Here is a 21,950-nt window from a genome sequence, read left to right as displayed (position 1 = left end):
CCAGACCCTGGTAGGACCTCTTGAGGACCAAAAACAGGGATTCTTCAAGCCTGCCCCAAGGGCCAGATCTCTGATTTAGCTACTTGGAAGGTAGACGTGGAAGAGAGTAATTTTGCCAGAACAAAGTCAGGATGGCTGGGCTGACTCGGCCAGATGCAGTGGCTCATGCCTGTAATCCCAGCACTTTGAGAGGCCGAGGCAGGTGGATCACCTGAGGTCGGGAGGTCGAGAGCAGCCTGACCAACAAGTTGAAACTCCGTCTCTACTAAAAATATGAAAATTAGCTGGGCGTGGTGGTGCGTGCCTGTAATCCCAGGTACTTGGGAGGCTGAGGCAGGAGAATTGCTTGAACCCGGTTGGTAGAGGTGGCAGACAGCTAATATTACGCCACTGCACTCCAGCTTGTGTGACAGAGTGAGACTCCATCTCAAAAAAAAAAAAAAAAAACGAAGAAGAAGAAGAAGAATGGGGAAGGGGAATGGCTGGGCTGACTCATAGGGAAGAGGCCCTACAGCAGCCGTAGGACCTTGGCCACTTGGGTGGAAAAGAAGGAAGGAAGAGCTTCACCCATGGCGGTGACCTAGACTGCAGAAACCACACTAAACATCCACATCCTGGAGCCTGGCCACCCCATTTGCTTCTCTTCTCCTTGGGTAGAGGGTGTGGGGAGCTTTCTACCCTGGAGGCTGAGCAGCGCAGCTTCTAACCAGGGTAGGCGTTGGTCTGTCCCTGGGAATACAGACAGCATTCTCATAAGCAGCCCAAATACTCCTGAACAGCTTTTTGTAGGGTGGGGCGGGGCGGGGCAGAGGGTGATTTTGACTCATAGGTACCTTTTCCACTTTCACTGCTGATAACTGTGTTACAGATTAAAGTTTTGTTTTTGATACTGAAGAGGGCTTAAGAGAGTGAGCTATTATGGCACATCTAAGTCTGCTAAAATAGAACCACGGGGTAGTGTAGGAAAATCTCTTCTAAATTATGGATGATATATGGTGAACGTTAGAAGCCATGTGTACCTAAGTTGAAAAATCAAAACATGTCTTGTATTTGGGTGACCCCGGTAAGTCTGGATGCCACTGCGCCTTGTGTGAACACAGGATGCTGAGGTGTAGGGATCAACAGGCTTTTTCTGGACGTCTTGCGCTTCTCCCTTGGGGTAAAGTGGGGTGGCAGTAGGAGCGCACAGCTGTTGGGCCCCTGATATTTGTCAGCTGGTTTACATGTGTGATTCCGTTTAATGCAATCTTGGAGGGAAAACTATTTTATTGAAGAAGAAGATAGAGGCTTAGAGAAGTTAAGAAAGTTGTTCAAGGTCACGTCATTTGTTTTGTTTTGTTTTGAGACAGAGTTTTGCTCTTATTGCGCAGGCTGGAGTGCAATGGCGTGATCTCGGCTCACCACAACCTCTGCTTCCCAGGTTCAAGTGATTCTCCTGCCTCAGCCTCCAGAGTATCTGGGATGTCAGGCATGTGCCACCACCACGCCAGGCTGATTTTGTATTTTTTTTTTTTTTTGAGACGGAGTCTTGCTCTGTGGCCCAGGCTGGAGTGCAGTGGCCAGATCTCAGCTCACTGCAAGCTCTGCCTCCCGGGTTCACGCCATTCTCCTGCCTCAGCCTCCCGAGTAGCTGGGACTACAGGCGCCCGCCACCTCGCCCGGCTAGTTTTTTTGTATTTTTTAGTAGAGACGGGGTTTCACCGTGTTAGCCAGGATGGTCTCGATCTCCTGACCTCGTGATCCACCTGTTTCGGCCTCCCAAAGTGCTGGGATTACAGGCTTGAGCCACCGTGCCCTGCCTGATTTTGTATTTTTAGTAGGGATGGGGTTTTTCCATGTTGGTTAGGCTGGCCTTGAACTCCCATCCTTGGGTGATCCATCCAACTTGGCCTCCTCAAGTGTTGGGATTACAGGTGTGAGCCACCACGCCTGGCCAAGGCCATGTAATTTCTTAAGTGGAAAGATGAAGTATTTGATGAACTCAGAAGTTTGACTTCAAGGCCCTTGATCTTTCCATAACACGTGGTTCCTTCCCTGGTTTGTGGGGAGTGACTGAAGAACTCAAGGAAGCTGTGTTTTGTGGAAAGAGGACCTGAGGGGTGTATGGTCTTTCCAGGCTTGGAATCTGCCATGCTGGGCTTCTGAATTGTATAGCTTGGCCATATAGAGAGAAGCCCCTCATTTAAGACTTATTCTTTGGGGGAAATAAAGGAAGGCCACCCGCATGAGACAGGCAGAGGCGACTTTCTCAGAGCTGCTGTGGCAAGGGAGTGGGCACCGTCACTTGCGTGTGGCAGAGACTGACATGAAAGTGAGTGGCGGATGAGGAGTGGGGAAACTTCAGGATGGAAAAGAACGGCTCTCATTGGAGGCTGTTGTGGGGGCTGGAGGCAGCTGTGCAGAAGTGGGGTGTCCTATATGATTGGTTAGGGGCATATTTGGCTTTCTCTGGATTATCCTAACTGGAAACAGGGGCCAAAATTAGGGTGGCTGTCAGTTTTGAGTCAAGTCCTGGCCACGTGGGACAGAGTTGTGGTTTAGTTTCTGGGTTGTGGAGAGAGAGCAGTCTGGCTTCCTGTCTGATGTGCTAGCCTGGCTGGCCTCCTGGCTGTTGACTGTAGATAGGGGATTGGTTTCCTGGGTGGGCAGCTACAGGTTGTGATCTGAGTTCTGTCTTTATACATATGATCAGGCATGGTCTGTTTGTATATTCAGTCCCGCATTCTTCTTGTCAGTAAAAATATCAAATGACAAATTGGATACATTGGGAAGTTTTTAGATGTCTGTGTCCCCTGGAGTAAGTTTTCACGTTCACATTTAATCAGACTGAATATAAACAATTGGGCCATTGATCTTGAAGATTTAAAATAGGAAATCCTCAACAATACTACCTCGGCGCCATTGCCTCTGTCCACCGTTAGGGAATGTGTTTTCATCCACCGCCGGCTCATCGTCCACCAGTTTTGTGGTTGATCCAGTTCTCTATACGTCTTGTCTTGTGTGCATCTCATTGTTTGCTAGTGTTAGCTTTCCCCTTCGTCAGTGTAGTTTATTTGTGTAGCATCTGTTGGTAGGAAGTTATTTGTGGAATTTGTGAATGGAAGGGACCTTGGAGGTCTGCTAGGTCAGCCCAGTGATTTTCAAGATAAACGGAAATACAGGGAAATGTTCCATCTTTTTTGGTGGCAAAACCAGGAATAGAAAGCAGTGTCCTTTGTGCCACAATGTCATTGGAAGACAGCTCAATGCGGGCCTAAAATGCAGAGTAACTAACTTTCATTTATCTCTGCTTCTGACTCTTGTTATCAGATATTTTGAATTGACCTTAATGTGTTAGCAGAAATATGAAAAGTCCTGACTTGCTTACGTATAAGGTACTTTGTCGCCTACTCATTTGGTTGTTTTTTTCAACAGGATTGAAAAGACATTGTTCTAAACTGAATGTTTATGTCTCCCCCAGATTCTTGTACTGGAGCCCTAACTGCCTGTGTGATGGTATTAGGGGTTAGGACCTTTGGGAAGTCATTAGGGTTAGATGAGATCATGAGCGTGGGCCCTGGTCTGACAGGATTAGTGCCCTTAGAAGAAGAGAAACCAGGCCGGGTGTGGTGGCTCACACCTGTAATCCCAGCACTTTGGGAGGCCAAGGTGGGCAGATCACGAGGTCAGGAGATTGAGACCATCCTGAAACCCTGTTTCTACTAAAAATACAAAAATTAGTTGGGTGTGGTGGCACGTGCCTGTAATCCCAGCTACTCGGGCGGCTGAGGCAGGAGAGTTGCTTGAACCAGAGAGTCAGGTTGCAGTGAGCTGAGATTGTGCCACTGCACTCCAGCCTGGTGACAGAGCGAGACTCTGTCTCAAAAAAAAAAAAAAAAAAAAAAAAGAGAAAGCAGAGAGCTCCCACTGCCCTGGTGTGAGGAAACAAGAAGAAAGGTGGCTGTCTGCAAGCCAGGAAGAGGTTTCTGTCCCGGAACTGAGTTGGCCAACACTTTGATCTTGGACTTCCAGCCTCCAGAGCTGTGAGAAATAAACTAATGTTTAAACCACACAGCCTATGGTGTTTTTTCTGGTATTTGCCTACGGTATTATGGCCATCTGATTTGACTGATACAGAGATGGTTCCAGAATACTGTAGCCTGTATCTAAGCTGGTGATGCCATGAAAATAAATGTGGTAGTTCATTCCTTTATATAAAGATAGCCCTGTGATCCCAGGGCCTTTGCTCATGTCTTAGTTGAGCCTTGTTTTCTTATAATAGCTTCCTAATTTCTCTTTTCCCCCTCTAATTTATATTATATATCTTGATTAAATCATATATGGTATGAGTTTATACTTTATGTCTATACAAACTTTTAGTGATTTTATTTCATTTGATTTGATTTTTGAGACATGCCCTTGCTCTGTTGCTCAGGCTGGAATCTAGGCATGCCATGACAGCTCACTGTAACCCTAAATTCCTGGGCTCAAGTGATCCTCCCGCCTCAGCCTCCTGAGTAGCTGGGACTACAGGTGTGCTATCCTGCCTAGCTAATTTTTCAAGTTTTTGTAAGAACAGAGTCTTGCTGTGTTGTCCAGAGTGGTTTCAGACTCCTGGCCTCAAGCAGTCCTCTCGCCTCAGCCTCTGAAAGGACTGGATTACAGGCATGAGCCGCCACACCCGGCCCAGTGATTTTTCGTTGTTAAGATCAAGGACGGGTTCCCTGGCTTGGCATTCAAGGCTCATGATCAGGGCGTGATATGCAAGTTTGGGTTTCAGTGTTTCCATTCCCGCCATCAGCCTTGCACTCCAGCTTGTTGCCTAAGCCCTGTTCTGAGGCCCAGCCTGAGAGCTGCACTTAGAATTTATACCTTCTCATCTCTTCATCGTCTTCGCCTATGTTCTTATCTCCATCTGGGACATCATCTCCACACTTCCGCCTCTTTAAATCTTCTCCATCCTTCAAGACTTGAAATACTCACTTCCTTTACATGATCCCCACTCTGACATCCAAGCTAGAATTAATCTTTCTTCCTTTGAACTCTGATAGTGCTTAATGTTTTTCATCCTTTAATTATACAGCAGTCCTATGTGTTAGATATTACTATTCTCCCAGTTTTTCATAGTTACTTTGAAAATATTTGCTGTAGTCATATATTTTGAATATGTAATATGACTGACATTCAAAAGGTCCTGGAGAGTGAAAGGCAGTCCTACTCCCATCACTGCCCTGTGACCACTGTTGCCAGTTTTTGTTTGTTTGTTTGTTTGTTTTTCCAAGGCAGTCTTGCTCTGTCACCAGGGTGGCGTGATGTCAGCTCACTGCAACCTTCGCCTCCCGGGTTCAAGCGGTTCTCCTGCCTCAACCTCCTGAGTAGCTCGGACTACAGGTGTGCGCCACCACGCCCAGATAAGTTTTGTATTTTTAGTAGAGACGGGGTTTCACCATGTTGGCCAGGATGGTCTGGATATCTTGGCCTTGTGATCCACCTGTCTCAGCTTCTCAAAGTGCTAGGATTACACACGTGAGCCACTGCGCCCAGCCTATGTGTCTTGTTTTTAAAAACACAGATGTTGGCATCAGATAAACACGGTTGTCCACCGGTAAGTATTTAGGTTGTTCCCAACCGTTTCGATTAATCAATGCTGAGTTGTGCATAATTCTTGCATATTTGCGTAAATATGTTCATAGGATGCATTACTAGAAATGCAATTGTGGGATCCAGGGTTCTGCACATTTTAAATATTGATGGGTGTTGCCGGATTCCATTCCGTTAGGTCCATACCGTTATCTCACTGTCAATGTGTAAGGGTTCCTATTTCTATTTCCTTGCCAACAGTTTCTTCTCAGCTGTTTTCTTTGACATCACACACACACAAATAGCCTCCTTGTTCCAAAAACATGGACATTTTACGTTTCTACTTAAAGTGTGCACACACTGACTGAAGCTCTGTGTTGTAGTGATGTGTGCTGCTAGGACTGTGGCTCTGTTTCGAATAAGCTACGCAGGCTATGGCTTTCCAGTCAGGTGTTTTTTGTTTTGTTCATGCTGTTGCTGCTGTTGGGCTGTGTGAATTTCCCTCCACTGACCAGCCAGATTTCCTTTCCGGTGGATGGGCTTAGTGTCTCATCTGACGGACCTGTTTCCTGGTGATCTGGGCCGAGTGTCTCCATGAGAAGTTGCACCCATCTTCTCCAGTAGTGCATCTTTTCACAGCAAGCAAAACATTTTCACCACGTTTCCAGTGGGACAGGCACTAGCTCTTTTCTGGGCATCAGGAGACCTGGCTTTGTTCTGGTTCAAACAACAGCTGGTGAGTTACCAAAGACAAGTCGCATCTGGCCCCTGGTCCTTTGCTTTATAAGTAGAATCACAGTCCGAGTGGGCATCACTGCCCTGGTCTCTATGCGGTACTGAGTGTTGTGGGGATGATGGCTAAGTGTCAGGGTGCATTTCCACCACTAGGGGATTACAGGCCAGCCAAAGACACAGGAGGAAAGCTAACAGCCCCGGGCAAGTACACACAACCAGGTACATTTTACCTTCTGTTTCCACCTTTTTCATGCTCCTACTTGTTTCTCCAGAAAAAAATGCAATAAATTCCTTTCAAAAACTTTACAAAAGCCATAGATGCTTATTGAAAATAGTTCAAATGATATGGAAGGCAGAAAGATACTGAGTGATTTTCTGTTGTGTGTTTGGATGAATGTGTCTTTGGGGTAGTCACTATTAACACTGGGTGTATTTCCTTCTAGATCTTTTCCAGTGTACCTACAAATATATATGTACACATTGTAAAAAACAAAATAGTACCTGATCAACATTGAGTCCCCCTACTCCCACTGCGCAGTCTACATGGACATCTTTTCATGGTGATACGGTTAGGCCTGATCGACTCCTTTTGTTCGCTGGAGTGGCAGGTTATAATAGCTAGAGGTAACTCACCTTCAGTGGGCATTTACCACGTGACAGTCTGTGCTCCAGACAGGCTACATGAAGTGGGTCTTAAGGCTTTTTACAACAATGCTATGGGTGAACACAATATTTGTTAATATTTTTCAAATGATAGAATTGCAGTAGAGAGAAGCAAAGCTGCTTGCTCAAACTCATGGCACGATTCCTGAGAGAGAGAGAGAGAACACTTTTAAAACAGTTGTTGTTATAATCAGGTGATTTACGATCATTCCAAGAAATAGTGCATTCAGTGAATACATTTCAGGGTCTGGTACAGTCTGGGAGCTGTTCCGGAAAATGCTCTGCGCTAGAGGTAAGGGAGTGGTCCATTGTCCCTGGGCTCCTAGTGCAAGGAGGGAGGTCCCGGGGAGAGGGGGCATGGAGAGGAGGTCTCTGAACAAACCTTGCAACATCCATTTCTGCTGAGTCTGGTCCGAGGTCTGGTTCTTGACATGTACACTTTTCAGAGATACTTGGTTTTGGTTTTTATCATGGCTCAGCTGAGCAGCCATGGTTTCAAACTGCCTGGAGATGTGGTCTGACAGGCCAGTGCTATGCCCATCCCTCCCGCTCCTGCAGGAGGGGAGTCATCCTGGGACTAGAGGGCTTCGCCTGTAATCAGCTCTCTCATAATAAGTGGATTTGATGCTGGTTTCGCTAGGTCAGGAAATTTCCCACTTGGAAGGAAAACTGATACTTGCTTTTGGGTTTCGCTGAGCAGCCACAGGGTTTAGAGCAGGGACTGGAAGTTTGTTGAGACACACGTGAGTGCACTCAAATATCTTCCATGAAACGTGGAAATAAAGACAGTGTTCCAGAGAGGTCCCTGGCTTTGGGATATAAATATTTCTGTAACAGAATGGCACTGGCTGTCTGCTGTATTTTTTTCTCTGCTACTTTGGCAAGTTTTATTTGGGTGTGTGTCTCCTGTACAGAAGGTATGACATCAGTTTTTGCCACCAAGTATTTACAGCCGTTGGTGCCTCCATGTGGGTCACTTTTGTGCTGTGATTTCCTTCGGGAAAATTGTAGGTCTCCTACCCAAAGCACATTGCCCATTTCAAGGTGCTCCTGGTTTCTGAACACCTGTGGCAGTGCCTTCCATGTGGGTGAAGCCAGCCGAGAAAGTACCCCTCCCCAGGAGGTGGGGACTGGTGATTTCCTGAGTGAGGAGGCCAGGGATGAGCCCTGGACTAGAACTTGTGATCGACTGCTTTTCCTTCCTCTCCTCTCCCTCCTATTTTGCCACCACCCCCACTTTTTAAAAATTTCTTATTAAAAATTAAGCAAGTATTTTGGTTTCCTTTATTCACTATTCTTTGCTAATCGTATGCAGAGTGAGCCTGGGAGAGTGGAAAGGAAAGTTGTACTTAGCTTCAGATGATCCTACCAGCCCCGCATTGAGGGGCTCCTGCCAGGTGGCATTGTCAAGTGGCGTTGTGGAGGTTCTCATTTCAGTCCTCAGCGTTAACCACCAGAGGCAGGTGGTACTTATTCCTGGTTAATGTTGAGGAGGTTGAGCTCAAAGTGGCTAAGGGAACTTCCCAAAGTCACATAGGAAGTAGCAGAGTAGAACCAAACACAGATTGTCTCTGAATCAGGCAGGTCGTCAGATTCCAAAATGGGCTCTTAATTTTTGGAGGTCAAAAAGCTGAACAGACACAGGTATTTCTTTCTTCTTCTTCTTTTTTTGAGCTGGGGTTTCGCTATGCTGCCTAGGCTGGTCTGGGCTCAAGCTGTCCTCCTGCCTTAGCGTTCTGAGTGCTGGGCTTACAGGTTTGTGTCACCACACCCAACCGAACAGACATTTCTTTAAAGAAGATGTACAAATGGCCAAAAAATATGTGAAAAAAAAATGCTCAGTATCACTTATAATCAGAGAAATGCAAATCAAAACCACAGTGAGGTATCATCTCACCTGTTAGGACGGGTATTATCAAAAAGACAAAAAATAACAAGTGCTGGTGAGGCTATGGAGACAAGGGAGCTCTTACACACTGTAGTGGGGTGTACACTAGAGCAGCTGGCTGGGCGCGGGGCACACGCTGACATCGCAGCACTTTGGGAGGCCGAGGCGGGCAGATCACCTGAGGTCAGGAGTTTGAAACCAGCCTGGCCAACATGGTGAAACCCCGTCTCTACTAAAAACACAAAAATTGGCTGGGAGCGGTGGATCACACCTGTAATCCCAGCACTGTTGGGCGGCTGAGGTGGGCGGGTCACTTGAGCCCAGGAGTTCAAGACCAGCCTGGCCAACGTGGTGAAACCCCATCTCTACTAAAAAATACAAAAATTTGCCGGGTGCTGTGGTGAGTGCCCGTAATCCCAGCTACTCTGGAAGCCGAGGCATGAGAACCCTGGAACCCGGGAGGCGGATGCTACAGTGAGCAAGCCGAGATTACACCACAGTACTCCAGCCTGGGCAACAGTGAGACTCTGTCTAAAAGAGAAAAAAGAAAAAGAGTAAGAGTAAGCTAGGGCACCCACTATGGCAAACAGTATGGAGGGTCCCCAGAAAACTGCAAATGAAATTACAGACTGATCCAGCAGTCCCACTACAGTGTAGATACCCAAAGAAAAGGAAATCAGTGTCGGAGGGGCATCCACACCTCTATGTTTCCTACAGCACTGTTCACCATAGCCAAGATATGGAATCAACCTCGGTGTCCAACAGCAGATGATGGATAGAGAAAATGTGGTCTTTATACACAGTGGAGTACTATTCAGCCATAACACAGGATGAAGTCCTGTTATTCTCAGCAACGTGGATGGAACTGGAAGATATTATGTGAAATAAGCCAGGGACAGAAAGTTACACACCACATGTTCTCTTATGTGGAAGGTAAAAAGGAGTGGATCTCATGGAAGTTGAAAGTAGACAGAGGATCCTAGAGCGTGAGAAGGGTGGGGGAAGAGGGAGATAGGGAGAAATTTGTTAAAGGATACAAAATTATACTTGGATAAGAATAAATTCTAGTGTTCTATAACATAGGATGACTATAGTTAACAAGAATATATAGTTTCAGGCTGGGAGCGGTGGCTCATGCCTGTAATCCTAGCACTTTGGGAGGCTGAGGTGGGTGGATCACCTGAGGTCAGGAGTTTGAGACCAGCCTGGCCAACGTGGTGAAACCCCGTCTCTACTAAAAATACAAAAATTAGCCGGGCGTGGTGCTGGGTGCCTGTAACCCTAGCTATAAGGGAGGTCGAGGCAGGAGAATAGCTTCAACCTGGGAAGCAGATGTTGCAGTGAGCCGAGATGGCACCACTGCACTCCAGCCTGGGCAACAGAACATGACTTTGTCTCAAAAAAATATATATTTATAGAATATATAGTTCCAGATAATTAGAGGAAGGATATTGAACGTTACCAACACAAAGAAATGATAGATGTTTGAGATGGTGGATATGCTAATTATGCTGATCACATACATTACATGTATTATAACATCACTATGTGTACTCCATACATATGTACAATACACAATTATGTATCAATTAAAAAAGAAAAAGCTGAACTTAGATTGGAATGGTTATGAAGTAGCTAGCTTTTTCATATTTTTGATATAGATCCTAGGCATTTATTTTAAGTAAACTACCCTTGGCTTCAGGAAATGTGTAGTATTTGAATTGTAGCCTTGCATTTTATAATACAGAGAAGTAAAACAGTAGGCTTGCTTTAGATACAGTCACAGGGGTTTGCAGTGATGACTTTTTTATGTCATAAGGGGGAAATATCCTTTTGTAGGCATACATGCTCATTTTTCTCCCTCTTACACATTTTTAGTTGTTGTCCAGGTATTATGATACTTATGTAAACAGTATGTGATATCTTAGGTAGGAATCAGAATTTTAAGGTAAGAGTACTTAGAGTTATGTATTTTTCAATCTTTCAAACTGGATATTTTACATGTCCATTATATAACTGAAATTAAATTTTCAAAAAGACAATGCCTGTCTTTTTTTTTTTTTTTTTTTTTTTTTTTTTTTTTTTGTGAGATGGAGTCTGGCTCTGTCACCCAGGCTGGAGTGCAGTGGCCGGATCTCAGCTCACTGCAAGCTCCGCCTCCCAGGTTTATGCCATTCTCCTGCCTCAGCCTCCCGAGTAGCTGGGACTACAGGCGTCCGCCACCTCGCCCAGCTAGTTTTTTTGTATTTTTTAGTAGAGACGGGGTTTCACCGTGTTCGCCAGGATGGTCTCGATCTCCTGACCTCGTGATCCGCCCGTCTCAGCCTCCCAAAGTGCTGGGATTACAGGCTTGAGCCACCGCGCCCGGCAATGCCTGTCTTTAATATGGGTGATGCTCTAGCATTTTTTTTTTTTGCTTTTTTTTTTTTTTTTTTTTTTTGGAACAGCATCTCACTTTCTCCCAGGCTGGAGTGTGGTGGTGTGATCATGGCTCACTGCAGCCTCAGCCCCATAGGCTTGAGAGATCCTCCCACCTCAGCCTCCCAAGTAGCTGGGACCACAGGTGTGCAACACCATGCCCAGCTAATGTTTAAAATTTTTTGCAGTGATAGGGCCTCCCTCTGTTGCTCAGGCTGGTCTGGAATTCCTGGGTTCAAGTGTATCTCCTGTTTCATCCTCCCAAAGTGCTGTGATTACAGGCATGTGCCACTGCCTGGTCCCATATAAGTGGGATGATGACTTGAGCCTAGGAGTTCCACACCAGCCTGGGTAACATGGCACAAGACCCTGTCTCTACAAAAACTAACAAAATTAACTGGGCATGGTGGCACCTGCCTGTGGTCCCAGCTACTCTAGGAGGCAGAGGCAGGAGGATAACTTGAGCCCAGGAGTCGAGGCTGGAGGATAACTTGAGCCCAGGAGTCGAGGCTGCAGTGAGCTCTGATCTTGTCATTGCATTCCAGCCTGGGTGACAGAGTGAGACCTTGTCTCTTAAAAAAAGTTACTGGCTACCTGATTATTCCTAGGAAAAAAACCTGAACTCTGATCTAAACCTCATACCTCATACAAAAATTAACTCAAAATGGATCATGGACTAAAATGTAAAATGCAAAATGAAGATGAAAAGAGGAGCTAGAGACTGGGAGAAACTATTTGCAAACCACATGTCTGATAAAGGACTGATGTCTATAATATATAAAGAACTATCCAAATTCAGCTGTGAAACCAAATCATCTACTTTGAAAATGAATAAAACACCTGAAGAGACATTTCAGATAACATATAAGCACATGAAAAGATGTTCAACATCATGAGCCATCAGAAAAATGCACACTAAAGCCACGTCCCTACACACCTATCAGAATGCCTAAAATAAAAAGTAGTAACAAGAGCAATGCTGGTGAGGATGCGGGGAAACGGAATCACTCACACTTGGCTGGTGGGAATGGAAGATGGTACAGCCATTCTGGAAAACAGCTTGACAGTTTCTTAAAAAACTCAATGTGCAATTGCTGTAGGAGGCAGCACTCACATTCATGGGCAGTTATCCCAGAGAAATGAAGACTTATGTTCACACAAAAGCCTATATGTATCTGTTTATAGCAGCATTATTTATAGAGGCTAGAAACTGGAAACAGCCCAGAGACTGCTCAGCAGGTGAATGGTTAAACAAACTGGTGAACCTAGGCCCCAGATACCACTCTGCAGTAGTTAATGACATCCTTGTTCATCAGCCTTTCAAACTAGAAACCACCATCATGCTTAATCCCCTTTTATCCATCCTGGGTCTGAGTGGGTTTCATTTTGCATTTCTTTCCAGTGCATTTTGCCTCTGTCCTTTCTGGTTGCGCCTCAAGCCTCATTTGAACTGTTGTAAGAGCCACCGAATTGTTTCTCTGCCTCATCATGGAATCCTTTCTTCACTTCATGCCCCGCATTGCCATTGGAACAATCTTTCCAAAACATGAACAAACTAACTTAAAAGAAATATCCCAGGTAGCCTTCCAAATAAGTATAAGCTTTCTGTTAGAAGTTTGACTTCTTGTCTATAGGGAACCTCAGAACTGTAGAGAGATGGATTTGCTGTCTGCATTTTAAGATCAGGCAGAAATCCCTGGAGGGGCCCATGTGGAATAGTGGCACAAATACTGGTTCTAGAATCAGAAGCCCTCATCTCCTGGTTCTAACACTAGCTGGATGTTCTTGGGAAAGTTTTGGTTTCAAACCTCAGTATGAGGAAGCATACTCAAGGGATCACACAAGGCTGCTGGGAGGAGCGGATGAGGGGCCATGGTGAACATGCTGTGTAATCCGTTGAAGCACGTCGTATGTGTGAGAAGTGGAGCTGTGTGGATAGCTGTTCTGGAATCAGTGTATGAAAACGATGGAAAGCACATTTGTAGTTCTGCCTGATGATACCACTGGGCACCTGGGTTGTACACGCCTGCAACATGGGTGAGGCCCGGGTCAGTACAGCTCACAGTTTGGTTTTCATTCAGTTTGAAAGACCCGAGAGGACCCTTCCCCCTCCAGCTGTAGGAAGGAGGCGGCTGTCTCCTGCTTATATTTGGTGGGATTGTCTGTGGCTCCTTAGGGACAGGAATGCAGGGAGTGGGGGAAGAAAGCCGGCCTGACTGCTCGCTAGTCAGCCTTCCCCCAGGGAGGAGTGGAGGGGTCATTTCGTGGTAACTTGCCAAGTCTTTCTTAACCCATCTGCTCTTAGAAATGACCAGCATGACAAGTAAAAGACCCGTTAGAGACAGATGGGCTGTGTGTCCCGTGCGTTTATGGCTTTGTGGCCTCAGAGCTGCCCGAACTCGATAGCTTTCTGGGGAATGGTGGGTCAGCCAAGGGGCTGAAAATAGTGAGAGGAAGAAAATTCACCCTCGTTGCTCTGGTCTGGGAGTGATGACTGAGGAGAGCGGCATGGAGGGCCCAGCCGTGGGGTCCCTCTCAAGCACGCCCTCACCACAGTGGGAATGCGGGTCTCAACCTCCCTAGGCCTCCGTGATTTTCGTCTGTCACATACTCACCTCCAGCAGGGATGTCTATGGTGATGAGATGAGGGAGCATCATAGCACATGTGGCACTTGGTAGGCTTGTGGTGAGTGGACGCTGGCGTCAGTGGAACAGGAGACTGGGCACTGCGTGTGGATGCACTCATGTGCTCATGGCATGGGTGGACAGAGGAGAGAGGGACGCTCTGCAGTTCTTCTTTTGGTCTGTCACCCCGCTGTTGTGAGCAGAATCCGTGAGTGTATTCTGTTGCCCCAGTCAACTTGGTAGGCCGATTGCTCAATTTTCTGCTTCCACTTTTGATTTCTTAAGAATGGGAAAACGAATACTTCAGTACTGTTCTGGTTGATGCCATACATTCCTTGATATCACCTTAATGCTTTTTAATTTCTATGTATTTTGGATGTTGGAGTTTGCCTGACATCTGTGTTTTTATGCCTCATCCTCTCGCATAACTGTTGGCCACACCAGAACCAGAGAGAAGTGACCAGACTGATTGGTAGCAGGGCTAGGACTGGAATTCCCCAGGCTTTTGGCGCCCAGCAGGCTCTGTTTTCTGTATTGCACTGCTCTTCTCTATTTCGATCCCTGTTAAGACAGTGGGTGTGAAATGTAGCTGGGCGCTTTTGGGGGTGTGTTAGTGAAAGGACACAAAGATAGATGTGTACCTGCCCCCCACCCGCTACACCCTTGTTCTGCTCTCTAATCTTTGCACATACCAGATATTTCATAAGTTCTGTGTGTACCTGGTTTTCTGCACGTACCAGAGATTTTGTTTTGCACATACCAGAGATTTTGTAAGTTCTGAGGCAAGGTCACAAGACGTGTTTAAGTAAGATAAACTCTTGCTGCCATAAACCTGCTCTCCCGCCTCAAAGTTTGAACCAAAATATCAGAAATGGCAGGAACCAATCATAGTTAGCCAAATCGCCTTGTTCAAACACTAGCCAATCATATATCTGATTTGTATAATAACTCTATGCCCACTTTTCTTAGACTATCTAACATTGTTCGGAGCTGAGTGGGAGAGCTCTCCTGCCCGTCTCGTTTCACGAGCGAGGGAGAGTTCCAGGTTCGAACCTGTAATAAAGATCCTTGCTGCTTAGCTTTGACTCTGGACTCTGGTGGTCTTCTTCGGGGAATAAACGGTCTAGGCATAACATTAGGAGTGTGGCAGATGCCTCAGACTGGCATTTTCCCCTGATTCTGAATTCTCATGGCTCAGAGTCAGTCTCTAGGCTACTGACCGGGAAGATACAGGAAGCTGTTCTGTATGGCAAACTATGCCAGGCATTTTTTTCACCTGGCAATTTATTTGGTTTGGACTGGAATAAATCTCTGATATTGGTTTCTTTGCCAACAGTATTAGGGAGTGGAGCCTGACTTGTTAACTTAGCCCGATTCATAGTGCTTAGAATCTCAGTGAGTGTGTGTTGAACTGAGCGGAAGTGTGAGAGCATCTTGGACAGTGGTTTGGAAACCTAGCTGCATCTGGGGGGCTGTGAAAAAAGCATGCGTGCTTACTCCCGACCAGTTGAAATAGAATCCGCAGGAATGGAGCCTACGCAGCTATAGTGCTGTTAAAAACCCCCAGGTGGTTCTGATATACCATAAAGGTTGAGATGCACTGATCCACAGTGAATTGGAGTCCTGGCTCATAGACATGCCTTATGCTTTCACCAGCTTAGAATGGCTCTTGTGCTTTAGAACTGTGAAAAAAAAAAGTGTTATGCAAACAAATGTGGAAATAGCCTAAATGCCACATCCTGTTACTACCTGTCATCAAGTATATTTCCCAGTTATTCACTCTATTCTGATCTCTACCCATTCCACCTTTTCTTCATGGAACAATAATTTGACAGTTGGTTATGCAGAACCAGAGTAAGTCTAGTTTGATTGGGGGGAAACGATTTTGGGTATGAAGTACTCTTTAGGCATTTATTGAACTCTTGTTTGTACCACCGCTGTGCTGAACAGTTTATAAATATTACTTCTTTAAGCAAGGCCTATGGAGTCAGGCTGCCTGGGTTTTGCTAACTAGCTGTGTCATTTGGGGCAAATTTTTAAGCTTATAAAAACCTGACTTTCATCTATGAAATGGGATGACAAGGGGTCATTATCATCCCACAGGATCATGCAAATGTGTGTGTAAAGTGCTTAGTTTTGTGCCTAACACATAGTATCTACTTAATAAAGTTATTATTACACCATCATCATATTTAAATGTAAATATTAGGAGCCAATAAATTTGTAAAAGGTACTATACCTTTACCCCTTGAACCAAAGACTACTTTAGTTTTAAGTGGTTGGGTTAATTTATCACTTAAATATTGGCCTCTTGAATACCTTGAATTTCAATTGAATGTAGCCAGAGAATTTCATAATTGGACCATTTCCTCTGGAATTTGGAGCTTTGTTTGTTTGTTTGGTTTCATTTCCTACACTAAGCATGGGGCTGTGCACACCTTTGTGGTGACTTCTGCTACTGGGGAATCAAAGCTTCGTTAGCTTCTTTGGAGGAAATGATCTTGCGCTATATGAAGCACTCAGACTTCGTTAACTATGTACCATCCAGACAAGACCAGGTGCTTCCCATGGCAGCCTGTCCTTTTCTTAGCTCTCTCATCAATCTAGCCTATTCCTTCTATTCCTCTTTATACTAGAAATTCTCTTTGAACAAGGAATGTTGTTTTGTCACTGCTAGGTCCCCAGCAATTAGTAATGCCTAGCACATACTAGGTGCCTCCTGAATGTTAATAGGTGATAATCTAGCAGAACACAAGATAAACCCGCTGGTTGAGATTTAAGCTGTGTGGTATGAAGGCTGCATTGGCAAACTTATTAAATCAATTTTGTTAATACAAGTTTAACATATCTTAGTAACTAACTTAGTTCAGGAATCATTTACTGAGTGTCTTCTAGGCCAGACATTGGGGACAGAAAGGTAATAATATATGATCCCTGCCTCATGCGCAGGAAGTCTAGTGCGATGGAGACACACGTACCAATGGCTGCCATGGAATATGGTGAGTATTAAGATAAAGGGGCACCCTGTGTGCCCTTGGAGCACAGAGCAGGGCTTGTGTTCTGAGAACATGGGCTCCATGTGAAAACACAGTTTAAATTAGTTATTATTATTATTTTTTTTTGGAGACAGAGTCTTGCTCTGTCATCTGGGCTGGAGTACAGTGGTGTGATCTCGGCTCACTGCAACTTGCTCCCCCCAAGGTTCAAGCAATTCTCATGCCTCAGCCTCCCAAGTAGCTGGGATTACAGGTGTGTGCCACCACGCCTGGCTAATTTTGCATTTTTAGTAGAGATGGAGTTTCACCATGCTGGCTGGGCTAGTCTTGGACTCCTGACATCAGGTGATCCTCCCGCCTCAGCCTGCCAAAGATCTGGGATTATAGGCATGTATGTATTCATCCTTTTAAATATCTGCGGGTAGCACTTAACTTTAAATGGGTACTAATTAAACTATTGAATGGCTTTAGTATGGATTGAATGGCTTTGCTGAGGCCTCATTTTTAATTTCCTTCATTAGAGGAAAAAAAAAAAATGCAGGTTGAATGTCCCTCATCCAAATTGCTTGGAACCAGAAGTGTCTCAGATTTTTTTACATTTTTGGATTTTTGTATATTTGTATTGTACTTGCTGTTTGAGCATCCTGAATTCAAAAATCCAGAGTCTGAGCTGTTCCAATGAACGTTTCGTTGAGCATCACATCGACACTCAAAAAGTTGTGGATTTCAGACTTTCTGGTTAGGGAGACTCATCCTGTATGGGTGCTGGATTATCGCAGGAGTTCTGGACCAGAGGTTAGGTGACTAGACTTTGGTTTTCACTTTGTTACTAAACAGGCTGTTTTCTTCCATAATCTCAGCTTTAGATCCCCCGGTTGTCAAAGAAGGGGATGGGCCATCTGATGTTTAAGGCCTCTGTTAGTTCTGACTTGGAGACACCTGGCTTCAGTTCATCTTCCTTAGGAGTGGACAAAGAACATGGGAATTTTGAAATTGTTAGTCAACATTTACGGGGTCTTTGTAGCCTGGTTTTGGGTAAAGGTCATCTTTAGTGAGCCCAGGGAGAAGCACTGGTTTAGCTGTCAGCTGAGAGGGGTAAGTGGTCCTATTAATTTTCCTCTCTGTTAGTGGAAGCATTGTTAAGGGTCAGAACGTTAGTGGAGCTGGCTGGAAAGAGGAGAGGAACTCACTGTTACAGGTTATATTGAAAGTCTTTACAGTCAGTAAATGATTTTTATGATATGTTTTTCAGGATTTCAGTGTTGTATGATTTCTCTGTGTTAAGCACAGGATCATGAACATCAGCAAAAACGAATGCTCTTTTTTTTTTTTTTTTTTTTTTTTTTTTTTTTTTGAGACGGAGTCTTGCTCTGTCTCCCAGGCTGGAGTGCAGTGGGTGGATCTCAGCTCACTGCAAGCTCCGCCTTCCGGGTTTATGCCATTCTCCTGCCTCAGCCTCCCAAGTAGCTGGGATTACAGGCACCGCCACCTCGCCTGGCTAGTTTTTTGTACTTTTTAGTAGAGACGGGGTTTCTCCCTGTTGGCCAGGATGGTCTCGATCTCGTGACCTCGTTATTCACCCGTCTCGACCTTCCAAAGTGCTGGGATTACAGGCTTGAGCCACCGCGCCCTGCCTAATTTTTGCATTTTTAGTAGGGACGGGGCTTCGCCATATTGGCCAGGCTGTTCTTGAACTTCTGACCTCAGGTGATCCTCCTGCCTTGGCTTCCCAAAGTGCTGGGATTACAGGCGTGAGCCGCCACGCCTGGCCTTGAATGTTCTTTCTATGGGAATCTACAAAAGCCAGCTTTTGAGTCTAGTGGCAGAAAACCTCTTCATTGTTTAGCTGTGCTGTGAGCGTGGAGGGCTTCAAGCCCAGCTGAAAAAGCTGTAGTATTTTAGGTCAGTTGGCTGTCTTGGAGAACTTAATGAGCACTGGACTGGAGTGATACTGTCAGAGTTCATGAGCGGTTTGAGGCTCTCAAAGCCTAGATACTGGGGTTGCACAAATACATCGGCTGGACTCACTATTTCTCTCGGGAGTCGGGAGGTGGAAAATGCTGTGATCTTACCTCTGCTCTTAATTTTACAGTGCTTTTACTAATGGTAAGAATGATTTCCTATGTTTGTATTTTACTTCGTAACTCACAGAGAATTTTAAAATCCATGATCTGATTTTATTCCCTCAGCAGTTCTGTGAAAAAGGCAGAGCAGTTTTCATATCTTCTGTTTTCCCGTGATTCTCTTGTGGCTCACAGAAGCTAAGAGCCTTCACCAAGGTCATAGGGTGAATGAGTCGCAGAGCTGGGAGTAGAGGCTCAGGCTTCTAAGGACCCTGTTTCTTCCTTGATACCTCGCTCTGGTGGCGCTATGCTCAGGTAAGTGCGCATGCTGGGTTTGGTCTTTTGTAAATCCCTGCCCCATTTCGGGGGAGGTTCTTCGGAGGCTTCTATTCCTTTTGGAGCATTTAAGTATCTTGTCCTCTCTCCCGCCTCCTAGATGCATGGGCATTTCTGCAGGCCCCCAGGCTGGCCCTTGTGCGTGGGGGCGTCTCCTGCCTCCACGTTGTTTGCACGCCCCCTTCTGAAGGTGCTCTTCCTCGCATGGAGCCCCCTCGTGCCTGCCTCCACACTGCAGGCTGTTCGGTAAATGTTACTGACTCAGCATCGTTGTTTTCTAGAAATGGGACAGGGTATGGATGCCACGTTCTTTTCTGTGTGAAGTCTGCGATTGTATCCTCTTGCCTTCCCCGTGTGTGCTCCTTCCCCGTTGTCGCTGTGCTGAGGTCATCTGTGTTCCCTAGGGTGCCTCCCTTGGAGTCCGGGCTGTAGCAGACATGCAGCCAGTGCTCATGGCCTAAATGAGAGGAAGACCAACAGAGCCATTAAATCTGGAAAATGACAAGCGAGGGAAAGGAATTTTTATTGAAGGCATGTGAAAAAGAAATCTTTTTAGAAAAATTGACCTGCTTCTCAACTGGAGTTGAATTTCAGCTCAGAAAAGCAGCTGTGTGCCCAGAGGGCTTTGGGATTTCAGTTTGTGACAGATGAATTGAATTTGTTGTTGTATGAATGTATTACCCTTTTGTGGTTTTATTAGGCCTTTCTCCCAAATGGAATCGATTTTTCTATAAAAGTCACACTTTCTTTTTGAGAAGTGTAACACTAATTGTATGGGATGGTTTCCCAAAAGATTACCTGCCAGGAACCAAACACACTGCCTCTGACTCACGGCCCCTGATTTCTTTGTTTGTTTGTTTGTCTCTTTTTCTTTTTTTTTTTAAATTTATTTATTATTATTATACTTTAAGTTGTAGGGTACATGTGCATAACGTGCAGGTTTGTTACATATGTATACTTGTGCCATGTTGCTGTGCTGCACCCATCAACTCGTCATTTACATCAGGTATAACTCCCAATGCAATCCCTCCCCCCTCCCCCCTCCCCATGATAGGCCCCGGTGTGTGATGTTCCCCTTCCTGAGTCCAAGTGATCTCATTGTTCAGTTCCCACCTGGTTTCTGCTTGTGCAGCTGCAGGACAGAGAGATACGCTCGAGGTGAAATCAAGACGCATGTCTGCATCTTCTCTTTCTTGACTGCTGTTTCATCTCTGAGCTGGCCTGCCTTCAACATCTAGGAGCTTGGTGGGTGTAGACACATTACGGTATGGAGGAGGGATACGGTGTTGCCACAGCCAGGAGACTCGCTGAAGTCTCTGTTCTCTTCCTGCTCACTGCTCTGACTTTGTATGAGTCACATTTGTAGGGCTGTGCACAGCGGCTTACACCTGTAATCCCAGCACTTTGGGAGGCTGACCTGGGAGGATCTCTTGAGCCCAGAGTTTGGAACCAGTCTGGGCAACATGGTGAAACCCCATCCCTAGAAAAAATAAAAAATTAGCCAGGTGTGGTGGCTCATGCCTGTAATCCCAGCTACTGGAGAGGCTGAGGTGTGAGAATCACTTGAGCCTGGGAAGTCAAGGCTGCAGTGAACCATCATCACGCCACTGCACTCCAGCCTGGTCAGAGCAAGACCTTGTCTCAAAACAAAAACAAAAACAAACAAACAAAAACCCATTTGTAATAGTGGCAGTGGTTAACTTTTGAAAGTTTGGAGAAAAGTTCGTAAATAACCTGTGACCATGGACAACTTACTTAGCCTTTCTATGCCTCAGTTTCCTCATCTATGAAAAATGAGAGAATATGGTACTGATCTTACAGGATTTCAACAAGAACCAAACGAGATCAAACTCAGAGCCTGGCACCTCGTGAGTGCACACTCAATGTTATTATTTCAACATTTTAGAGGAAAAAGAATGCTAATGGGTCATTATGACTAAACATAGTCTATCACTGGCGTTACTCATAGTATTGGAAGGAACTTGAATTCCATATAGATAGTGTGATGGAGAAAGTATTTTGGGCATTGGCAGTATTTATTCAAAGAACAAAGGACGTGTCTGTCCTGTGTGGAGAGCCGTTTCCGCTTGTTTCTTTAAATGCTATGGGAAAAGCAGTCGACCTTGTGCTCTCTGCCAGACAGCTTCAGTCTCTGGGTATTGATTTGGCCAATGGTCACTCGCTGTCATCATGGCAACAGCAGTGGAAGGGACAGCTTGTCTTGCTTTGCATTTTCGTGTGTTTGTGCTATTTATAGACAATTAAGACATGGAAGCCTGTTTATGGCAAGCTGGCAAATTCAGCAAAACATGGAAAAACCTGTTAGCACAGTTTGCACGTGTGCGGGCACAGAGCAGCCAAATAAACACATACATTTTCCTGTATTTTAAAAACTCTCTGGGGAAAAAAAAAGAAAAAGACATTAAACTGTTGCCCAGATGGCTTATAGAGCTAGAGCTTTTTCCTTGAAGTACATGAGTATGGCTGTCAGACATCTGAAACCCCAAGCCATCTTAAAACATCATTTGGATGCTACCCCCTACCCACCCTTTTTTTCCATTTGTAAGGGACAAGGATCCAGGAAGGAAAGTATCAGCTTACAAAGGCTTTTGTTACAATTAATCGTTCATGTTCTTTCATTTGGTATCATATTCTCTGTTTACATTT

The 21,950-nt window shown here is 45.3% G+C and overlaps 1 pseudogene; it reads left to right on the top strand.

Moving 5' to 3' along the window:
* LOC139361064 (SH3 domain and tetratricopeptide repeat-containing protein 1-like) overlaps nt 1-21,950 on the top strand; it is a 46,146-nt pseudogene that overhangs the window by 1,801 nt on the left and 22,395 nt on the right.

The sequence above is a fragment of the Macaca nemestrina genome (genome assembly GCF_043159975.1).
Source record: "Macaca nemestrina isolate mMacNem1 chromosome 4 unlocalized genomic scaffold, mMacNem.hap1 SUPER_4_unloc_5, whole genome shotgun sequence".
Taxonomy (NCBI): Eukaryota; Metazoa; Chordata; class Mammalia; order Primates; family Cercopithecidae; genus Macaca; species Macaca nemestrina.
This window is presented reverse-complemented; position numbering and strand designations above follow the sequence as displayed.